We start from the raw sequence: 10,478 nt of genomic DNA on the forward strand, positions 1-10,478 counted from the left end.
TGTGTCTGGGAATGGAATGTAACTATCTGGGGAGATGTTTAAATGGAAATGTTAACTTTTTTTTTTTTTTTTTTTTTTGCTGTATGCGGGCCTCTCACTGCCGTGGCCTCTCCCGTTGCAGAGCACAGGCCCCAGATGCGCAGGCTCGGCGGCCATGGCTCACGGGCCCAGCCGCTCCGCGGCATGTGGGATCTTCCCAGACCGGGACACGAACCCAACCCGTGTCCCCTGCATCGGCAGGCGGACTCTCAACCACCGCGCCACCAGGGAAGCCCGGAAATGTTAACTTTAATCCATAAGAGCTTAAAACAATTATTTTAATTGAAGTATAGTTCAGACACCATAAAATTCACCATTGTATACAATTTAGTGTTTTTTTTAGTACATTCGCAAGGTTGTACAACTGTCACCATTATCTTTTTTTTTTTTTTTTTGTGGTACGCGGGCCGGGCCTCTCACCGTCGTGGCCTCTCCCGTCGCGGAGCACAGGCTCCGGATGCGCAGGCTCAGCGGCCATGGCTCACGGGCCCAGCCGCTCCGCGGCATGTGGGATCTTCCCAGACCGGGGCACGAACCCGCATCCCCTGCATCGGCAGGCGGACTCTCAACCACTGCGCCACCAGGGAAGCCCCTGTCACCATTATCTTTTCTGAACATTTTCATTATCCCAAAAGGAAGCCCCGTGCCTGTTAGTAGTCACTCCCCGTTCTCTGGCCTGGCACTGCCAGTTACTCATCTACTTTCTATCTGTGGATTTGCCTATCCTGGACATTTCATGTAAATGGGAAAGCTCACTTTTGAAAGTCATGCTTAACTGTACAAATGAAGACTTTTATGGCAAAGTAAATTTAACCAAGAAGACAGACAATATTTTGTTTTCCATTGTTTTTAAAAACCAGCTTAGAAATTTTATGGAGTGTGATGTTCAGACTTGATGGCAATTGCAGGGAGTCGGAAAGCTCTGTAGTTAGCTGGAACCCTCAGAGAAATTTCATTTGTATGCAACACTAAACTCTTTTGCCCCAAGTTGTAAAGTTTTGGTTTTCTTCCTTGAAGTTGAGATAAACTCAGTTGATTTTATATAAATAATTTGTAAATGCTATTTCAGAATTAATAACAAATGATTTTATTATCTCCTTAAGCACATCATTGTTTACCCAGGTGTGTTAGTTTTCTATCACCACCATATGACAGATCATCCCAGAACTTAGCCACTTAAAACAGCGCCTGTGTATTTTCTCACAGTTTCTGTGGGTCTGGAATCTGGGCGGGGCTGAGCCAAGTCCTCCAGCTCAGGGTCTGTCACGAGGCTGAGGTCAAGGTGTTGACCGGGTGCCCCCGGGGGGAAGGGCCTGCTTCTCAGCTCCCTCGTGTGGTCCTGGACAGGAGGCAGTTCCTCGCAGCCTGTTGGACTGAGGGTCTTAGTTTCTCACGGTTGTCCTCAGGCAGCTGTCCTCAACAAAGAGAGCAAGTGAGGAAAGCCAAAGGCAAGCGCCAGCAAGTCAGAAGTCACGAAGGGGGCGGGGGTTACGCCAGGGAGTGAGTAGGACCAGTAGTGGATCCCCAGCACCATCTCACAAGGCTGCCTATCTCACGTGTCAGCTGGGAACTGGGTCCTGCACTCCCAGGTCGCTTATTCTCCCAGGCTCGGGCTCCCTCTGCCCCTGATGGATCTGCAAAACTAGGCGGCAGAGGTTAAATAGCCTCTGTTAATGCCACTGAGTACATCCACCCAAGGCAGCTGTAGCCTCTCATCTCCACTGCTAGGATTCTTGGTAACTTGTCAAAAGGGAAATGAAACGGAGTGAGGTAAGTGGGTCAGAAACACAACTTCTGGGCTGCCTCCCTCCCATTGCTGTGTGTGATGGTATTCACGTTAAGTTCTGTACTCACGTTTTGTGTTTTGAGGGTTTGGTTTTGTTTTTCACTCAGTTTCTGTGCCTATAAATAGTGTTGACCTTGGTGAGCTCTTTATTTGACTGGTAACAGTAAGCTCATCTTTTAAATTTGTACCATTATTTGAGTCTAAAATGATGAAATAAAGAGTTTAATTTTTATGCTCATCTTATGGACTCTGTCAAATAATCTATCTTCATGCCTCTAGGTAAGTAAAAGTCTTCGCTTTGTCTCACATGCGGGTGTGTGTGTGTACATACGGGTGTGCCGCTCTTTTGCTACACATTTCATACCGTATGTATGGAAATTTGCCTTAGCCCTTGAGCAGCCTTTACTGGGTCACAGATGTTTCTCTCTGTGTGAAGAGGTTCCCCTCCCACGCCCTATTTTCTTCCCATACCCAAAGGCTTGGAAACCTTAGAACCTAGGCTTTGGCTGTTTATCCCGAGGGTTTCTTTCCTCTGGGAGTTTTGGCTGGCTGGTTGGTTGTTGATTTATAATACAGAAAAATCCCTTGGAAATTTTGAAGGTCTCAAAATACAGAAAAGTTGCCAATTAAACAGAAAAAAAAGTGCTGGTGAGGATATAGAGAAATTGGAATCCTTGGTAGGTAGGAAGATAAAATGGTGCAGCCTTTATGGAAAACGGTATAGTAGTTCCTCAAAAAGCTAACACTGGTCACCATATGATCCATCAATTCCATGTTTGGGTGTATACCCCAGAGGATGAAAACAGGGACTTGAAGAGATATTTGTACAATCATGCTTGTAGCAGCATTATTCACAATGGCCCAAGTGTCCATCAGTAGATGAATGGGTAAACAAGGTGTGGTCCATACGTACAGTAGTATCCTGCATGCTATTTAATGGCGGCAGAGCCGCCGCACACTTAGCACGCGGCAGTTAACGCGAGACCCTGAGTGCGAGACCAGGGTTAGAGGTCCCGCTCAGTCAGCCTCGTTGGGGTCCTCGAGCAGAGAGTGCGATGAGAGCTGATGGAGGCCTTCTCCCTGGGGCCCTCCGGCCTTGGCATGGGCGGGTGAGGTGGGGGCCTGAGGGCGGGCTGAGGGCCCTCCCCTTGGCTGCCCGCTGGCTGGGACCAGGCCTTGAAGCAGCAGCGAACCTCTCCCCATCCCTACCTCGGCAACCTGATGGCGGCGGCAGTCTCCATGGGTCACAGACCATGGAGGCCTCAGCACCTGGAGTATATGGACATTGCCATTAAGGTAACAGCTTCAGGGAATTCCCTGGTGGTCCAGTGGTTAGAACTTGGCGCTTTCACTGCAGTGGCCCAGGTTGGATCCCTGGTTGGGGAACTGAGATCCCGCAAGCCGCACCAGAAAAAAAAAAAAAAGGTAACAGCTTCAACCAGCTTCAGTCTCTCAGTTCAAGTTTCAAAAATTGGTCCAGCTTAGATCCGTTGTCTCCCACTAGGAGGTGGCCAGAGGTCAGGGTTCAGTTGCAAGGACGCTGCACATCATTACTTCAGGTCCACTTCTGTGGCTGGGGCTATTCTCAAGGGCAATTGTTTGTGACCTGGGACTTCACCTGATGGGTATTTGCTACAACATGTATTCCTATCGATCCTATACAACGGATCCCCTCCAGTTTAAATGAGAAGCCTGAGTCTGGCTGGTCCTGGGCCCCTGGCTCCCTCAGTGATGACAGCTGGGCAGGGTCTGGGGACCTGGTCCCGAGGGCACTACCAGATTTGCCTTCTCAGCCGGGCCTGGGCACTGGCGGGAGGACCCAGACTGAGGTTCTGGACGAACGCTCCCAGGCAGGGTGACCGGCCTGTGCAGGGACCCCCTACTTTTAGCCAGGGCCTGGACCTCAGAGGGTGAAAGTTGAGCCTTGGGACCTTGCCCTTTCTCGTCAGAACAGAGAATAACATTTGTTTTGGTGGAGGGTTACAGGAACCTGTGATCTGACCATGACCTGGCCTCAGGAACAAAGGATCTGACACCAAGAAGTCTGCAACAACTAACCACGCCCCTCCCTCACCTTTCCTATAAAAGGGCTTTGCTGAAAGCTTTTGGGGGGTTGGGGTGGTGGTTTTCTTTGTTTGTTTGTTTTTGGCCGCCCCACACGGCTTGCAGCATCTTAGTTCCTTGACCAGGGATCCAACCTGGGCCACCGCAGTGAAAGCGCCGAGTCCTAACCACTGGACTGCCAGGGAACTCCCAAGTTGGGAGTTTTTTAAGGCATGATTCACCCGTCTCCTTTTTCTGCTCCAAACTCCAGCGTTTTGGTATTGTTTGGCTTCGCCGTGCGTCGGGCACACGGACTTGGTTCGATAACACTACAACATGGATGAGCCTTGAGGACATTATGCTAAGTGAAATCAGCCCGTCACAAAAGGACAAATACTGTATGATTTCACTTATGTGAGATCCCTAGAAGAGCCAAACTCATAGAGACAGAAAGTAGAATGGTGGTTGCCAGGGCCTGGGGGGCTGGGGGGAAACAGAGGTATTGTTTAGTGGGAGTAGAGTGTCAGTTTTGGAGGATGAAAGAGTTCTGGAGATGGATGGTGGTGATGGTTGCACAACAGTTTAAAGGTACTTAATGCCACTGAACCGAACACTTAAAAATGGTTAAGGTGGTAAATTTTATGGATAAAATTTTCATGTATTTTACCACTTAAAAATAACAATAAAATTTTGTGGCGCCGCATGGTATGTTTCAGGGGACCCCAGGACTTCTCCTAAATTGAAAGGTTTGCTAGCAGGAATCAGGGTACTCCCAGCTAGGGTTCACTACAGTGACATGGTGAGGATATATATACAACCAGGTCATCAGGGACAAAGACCCGGGGGAGTCTAGAGGAATCCAGGTGCAGGCTACCTTATGCTCCCTCCCTTCTCCGAGGGGTCACCTAGAGCTTCCTCTTCCCCCAGCATTGAAGGTGCAGCAGCACATGTGCGATGTTTCTATCCAGGAAAGCCCACTAAAGACACAGCACCCAAGGGTTTTACAGGAGCTGGTGGCAGGCACCCTCTGCCTGGCATTTACCAAGATTCTAGACTTGCAGAGAGAGAGCAGGCAAATTATTCAGCACAAACCGCATTTTTTTGCACAGTCTAGACACAGTGAGCTACTCTTGCCCGTTAACTGTTGGCTAGAACTGATGATCAACCCTGCCTGCTGTGTGTACCCTTTCATGCACAAGGCCAAGGCAGTGTTAAAGTAGCGCCTTACAAACAAGGTTAGAATATTTCTTCCCCATCACCAATGACACAGAAAATCCTATAGAGGGAAAGGCCTTGAAGTGAACTAGCCCTGGGTTTATCGTTGTCAGGCTTTTCCTTCAGGGCCACAATCCTTGGAATTGTTCTGGCTTGTTCTTGTGAGCTAGATGTATGTGACTTTCACAGATGGGAATCTCCAGTTTCCCCCATTCTGAGGCTTCCCTGGGGTGCTTTGTATCAGGGGATCTTAGAATTGTTCTCGAGGATGATGGTATTTCCTAAACCCCTGTTGTTAGGTGTGACTCCTGTACCAGTGTCAAAGACCAGGATAGCAAGTGATTCTAGAAACTGTCATTGCTGTTCTTGGAACGAATTTTATGAAATTTTAGGCGAATTAAGTCATCTAAATAGAATATGTGTATATCCTTATTTTCTCAAATTGAGAGACTAATTGAAAGCAAACATTCTTTGCAATATGACCTAAGTGTCCACTTCTGTTACTTTTCTAAAAATAAATACTTATTTAATTATTTGGTTGCTCTGGATCTTAGTTGTGGCAGGAGGGCTCCTTAGTCGTGGCATGTGAACTCTTTAGTTGCGGCATGCATGTAGGATCTAGTTCTCTGACCAGGGATTGAACCCGGGCTCCCTGCGTGGGGAGCGTGGAGTCTTAAACCACTGCACCACCAGGGAAGTCCCCCACTTCTGTTACTTTTGGTCTTTCAAGAAAATAGGAGTCTTGGGAAGATTGGATAAGATTCCAGCCATATAAGGGGATAAATGTGATACTGTGAGCCTTTGTTTTATAATCAGCAGTGAAATTTTTATGAATATGGATTATGGATATTGATTAGGAGACAAATTTGATAAAAAAAAAAGCTGGAGAGGTTGTGGAGAAAAGGAAACCCTCCTACACTGTTGGTGGGAGTGTAAATTGGTGCAGCCACTATGGAGAACAGTATGGCGTTTCCTTAAAAAAAACTAAAAATAGAGTTGCTGTATGATCCAGCAATCCCACTCCTGGGCATATATCTGGAGAAAACTTTAATTCGAAAAGATTACATGCACCCCAGCGTTCATAGCCGCACTACTTACTATAGCTAAGACACGGAAGCAACCTAAATGTCCATCAACAGATGAATTGGTAAAGAAGATATGATATATATATATAAATACACACACACAGTGGATTACTACTCAGCCATAAAAAAGAATGAAATAAAGCCATTTGCAGCAACATAGATGGACCTAGAGGTTATCATACTAAGTGAAGTAAGTCAGAGCAAGACAAATACCATATGATATCACTTATATGTGGAATCTAAAATATGACACAAGGGACTTCACTGGTGGCACAGTGGTTAAGAATCCACCTGCCAATGCAGGGGACAAGGGTTTGAGCCCTGGTCTGGGAAGATCCCACATGCCGCGGAGCAGCAAAGCCCGTGTGCCGCAGTTCCTGAGCCTGCACTTTAGAGCCCACGAGCCACAACTACTGAGCCCACGTGCCACAACTACTGAAGCCTGTGTGCCTAGAGCCCATGCTCTACAACAAGAGAAGCCACTGCAATGAGAAGCCCACGCACCGCAATAAAGAGTAACCCCCGCTCGCTGCAACTAGAGAAAGCCTGCGTGCAACAACGAAGACCCAACACAGCCAAAAATAAATAAATAAATTAAAAAAAAAAAAATGACACAAGTGAACTTATTTACAAACCAGAAACAGACTCACAGACATAGAAAACAAATTTATGGTTACCAAAGGGGAAAGGGGGTGGGGGAGGGATAAATTAGGAGTTTGGGATTAGCAGATACAAATTACTATATATAAAATAGATAAACATGGGAATTCCCTGGTGGTCCAGTGGTTAGGGCTTGGCAGTTTCACTACAGGGGGCCAGGTTCGATCCCTGGTTGGGGAACCAAGATCCTGCAAGCTGCACCAGCCAAAAAAAAAAAAAAGATAAACAACAAGCTCCTACTGTATAGCGTAGGGAACTATATGCAATATCTTGTAATAAACCACAATGGAAAAGAATATAAAAAAGAATGTATGTGTGTATAACTGAGTCACTCTGCTGTACACCGGGAACTAACACAACAGTGAAGGGACTTCCCTTGTGGCGCAGTGGTTAAGAATCCACGTGCCAATGCAGGGGACATGGGTTTGAGCCCTGGTCTGGGAAGATCCCACATGCCGCGGAGCACCCGTGCTCCACAACTACTGAGCCTACGCTTTAGAGCCTGTGAGCTACAACTACTGAGCCTGTGTGCCACAACTACTGAAGCCCGCGCACCTAGAGCCCGTGCTCTGCAACAAGAGAAGCCACCACAATGAGAAGCCCACGCACTGCAACGAAGACTAGACCCTGCTCGCTGCAACTAGAGAAAGCCCGTGCGCAGCAATGAAAACCCAACACAGCCAAAACTAAATAAATTAAAAAAAAACAACAAAAAAATACAACATTGTAAATCAACTATACTTCAAAAAATTTTTTTAATTAAAAAAAGATAGATTTGAAAAGTTAATGTCTCATTAAAATGTAATGTCTCATTACATAATTAGTCAAAATGTCTTATTAACATAACTACTTTGGCTTGTTTGGTTGGCTTCTTTTGGTTTGATTTCCAGCAAGTAAAACACAGTTAAACAACTTATAACTCATACTTCTTAAGAAAAGAATTGTCTATGTTTTCTTAAGAAATAAGGAAATGAAAAAAAATAATAAAAAATTAAAAAAATTTAAAAAAAAGAAATAAGGAAATGTCATCCATGGAAATAGTCTGACTCTTGAAATTTTGTGTGATTTATTTTTTTGTTTGTTTCTTTAGAAACTTTTTATTTTATTGAATTTTTTAAAAGCAGACTTTTTTTGGCCATGCCACATGGCTTGTGGGATCTTAGTTCCCCAACCAGGGATTGAACCTGAGCCCTCAGCAGTGAAAGTGCCTAGTCCTAACCACTGGACCACCAGGGAATTCCCAAGTCTTTCATTTTGTACAGCTCCTCAGACCTCCTTTCTATCTGCTAGATTGGATGCTGCCTGATTCGAATTGATGTTTGCCCAAACGTTTAAAAGTTTTAATACGACTTAGTTTACCTTTGAACAGGATGTACACAGTTTATCCATTCACCAGTTGAAGGACATCTTGGTTGCTTCCAGGTTTTGACAATTATGAATAAAGGTGCTATAAACATCTGTGTGCAAGGTTTTGTGTGGACATAAGTTTCATCTCCCTCGGATAATTACCAAAGAGCACAATTGCTGCATCGTATGGTAAGAGTATGCTTAGTTTTGCAAGAAGCTGCCAAGCCATCATCCACAGCAGCCCAACCATTTGCCTTCACGCCAGCAATGAATGAGAGAGCTCCTCTTCTCCACGTCCTAGCCAGCATTTGGTGTTGTCAGTGTTCCAGATTCGGGTAATTTTAACAGGTGTGTATTGGTATCTCATTGTTTTAAGTTATGTCAACAAAAAATTAGTCAATCTAAGAAAGAAAATGGAAAATTTTATTCAAGCCAAATTTGAACATTTTATAAAACCCGGGAAGAGCATCTCAGAAAGCTCTGAGAAAAATTGCCTGTTAGAAGTCAAGGCACAGGTATATGAGTTTTTTGAGACAAGAGAGCTGTACATTTTTTTTTTTTTTTTTTAGCGGTACGCGGGCCTCTCACTGCTGTGGCCCCTCCCGTTGCGGAGCACAGGCTCCGGACGCGCAGGCTCAGCGGCCATGGCTCATGGGCCCAGCCGCTCCGTGGCATGTGGGATCTGCCCGGACCGGGGCACGAACCCGTGTCCCCTGCATCGGCAGGCGGATTCTCAACCGCCGCGCCACCAGGGAAGCCCGAGAGCTGTACATTTAATGACGTATTGTTGACAGTTTACACAATCCAGATCAGAGCGTCATCATGGCGGTGGGTCATGTGGCCTCTTACAAGATAAAGACGGAATGTTATCTTTTAAGGAATTGCCTTGTTGATGCTAGGAGAATGCTGCTTTTTTTTTTTATCAAGCAGGTATTTCTGCTGCTGGGGGAGGTTTGCTCGATGCCTAATGCAGATACACAGAGCAAAGTAGTGGGGAGAGAGGACGCCCAAGGGCAGAGGAAATTTTTTATGTTTAAATCTTTCTTGTCTTGCCATAAGATATAAATTTTATTTCACAGTTGCATTTCCTTGATGACATATGATGTGGAGTATCTTTTCATGTGCTTATTTGCCATCTGTATACCTTCATTGGTGAGGTGTCTATTAAATTCCTTATTCTTTTTATATTTTGGATAACAGTCCTTTATCAGATGTACCCTTTGCAAATATTTTCTCCCAGCCCATGGCTTATCTTGTCACTCTCTTGAGTGTGATTTCTTTCTGTTGATCCATAATATACTAAATTTTAATTACTAAGTACATTACGAAGTATATTTTTGTTAATCTGGTAAGCCAAGAAACTACGTTTCATAGTGGCTTTCAAACTTGAGACTATTTTCAACTTTGTGTACAAATGGTCAGAATATGCCATCAGCTCTTCCCTGGTGCATCTGGTTGTGACTGTTGGTTTTCTGAACTGCTATTAAATCTGGAAGGTTTGATGTTTTTATCGCGAGTAGTTCTGCCCTAATTCTGTGTGAACTGAGATGGGTAATTTAAAGGAAAACCTGATTGCCATTTTAGAGACGCCATATCCAAAAGAGGCTCATTTGGGCATTTCTTTTTTGACTTCATTTCAATTCATTGGTCTTCCTTTTCTCTTTTCTTACTTAAAACATTGTCAGATATTCCCAGTTCTTCAATCTTCTTTGTTTATATTCTAAGCCTGTTTGACTTCTTTTTAAAATTGGTTTCATTCTATTTTACATTTTAAAAGGGATCTTTTGGGATAACTGTCACGTGAACTGAAAAGCAGAGTCTTTGGATGACTCATCTCACAGACACTGGGAGGGAAAAAGCAGATTTTTTTTTTCCTCTAATTTTGTGTGGTTACAACCATTCAAATAAGAGAGGAGCCAGTAAATCTTTTCAGTCACTGTGTTGTGCTGGGTAAGGGGACTGTTGGATAGATGCTGCTGACAGAGAGAGCCACGCTGGGGGTCTGGGCTGGGTCTCCTCCTGCAAGTGGGTCTGCTCCTGCAGCTGGTTGCACCTATAACTATGCTGTGTGTGCCCGACTCTGCAGGAAATGATTTGTTTTGTGTCCAGAACTTTATTTATCTTTTAAATTCATTCATTCATTCATTCATTCATGCATTTTTGGCTGCATTGGGTCTTCGTTGCTGCACGTGGGCTTTCTCTAGTTGCAGCGAGCAGGGGCTACTCTTCATTGTGGTGTGTGGACTTCTCATTGCGGTGGCTTCTCTTGTTGTGGAGCACGGGCTCTAGGCCGCAGGCTGCAG

Source organism: Phocoena phocoena, chromosome 19, assembly GCF_963924675.1.
Source record: "Phocoena phocoena chromosome 19, mPhoPho1.1, whole genome shotgun sequence".
NCBI classification, from domain to species: domain Eukaryota; kingdom Metazoa; phylum Chordata; class Mammalia; order Artiodactyla; family Phocoenidae; genus Phocoena; species Phocoena phocoena.